We start from the raw sequence: 972 nt of genomic DNA on the forward strand, positions 1-972 counted from the left end.
GCTATGCCCTACGATACTCTGTCGATACTGGGCAGTGGCCGTGAGCTGTAGCTCCCAGTCAGCCATGTGATCACGAGGATCAACAGCTGGTAGTATACAGTGTACTGTGCTGCAGCATTTTTTGGATATCGTGTTTTGATTTTTTGCATGCCATCATGTCTACAAAATGCCCATTCGCGTGCCAATTGTACAGTGCATATTAGCTTTCGGCTGTGCATATTAGTGGCGATACCCATACAGCCATTCTGGCTTTTACTTTCAGCACTTTATTTAACATAATAAGAGATAGTCAACACTTTATTTTAAAATAGGCTTTGTCTTAGATGTCTGTAGACTAATATAAATGTTTTGAGCAAGTTTAAGGTTGGCTAGGCTAAACTATGATGTTTGATAGGTTAGGTATATTAAACGTATTTTTGACATACTATACTTTCAGTTTACTGTGAATTTATTGGAACTAAGCCCCATTATAAGTTGAAGAGCATCTGTATAAAGTACCAAAAGAGTTTAGAGTGGAAGACTAAGTCAACTGCAATTTTTCTTGCTTAAACTGATCTCTAGTAACAAAAGGGTAGGTCCACCATTCATTTCTGACCAGCCACTGTCCTTGTAGGTAAAATTTGCATTTTGTGCTCAGTCATTCTTTCAAGCCTTCTTTTTCTTTAAAAAGCACAGATTTTCAAACATTAGTGCTCTAGTCCTTGGATCATGGCTATACCATGACTCCTGGGATCTTAGTTAATATGAAAAGAGCCAGTCTAGAAGACCTGAGGAATTATTTAGCCTGAACACAAAATTATTCCAAAAGTTAAATGTCATTAAAATATCCAATAGGAAATACTATCTGGATGAGGTTTTTCAAACACTTGTTTTTCAAACCAAATTCTATATCAGGGTTTAACCACAGAAGCAGAATATATGTATTTGTATGTATATAAACAACATGTATACATATAGACATATATTATATCT

This window comes from Pteropus vampyrus, unplaced genomic scaffold (assembly GCF_000151845.1).
Source record: "Pteropus vampyrus isolate Shadow unplaced genomic scaffold, Pvam_2.0 Scaffold58, whole genome shotgun sequence".
In the NCBI taxonomy this organism is placed as follows: Eukaryota; Metazoa; Chordata; class Mammalia; order Chiroptera; family Pteropodidae; genus Pteropus; species Pteropus vampyrus.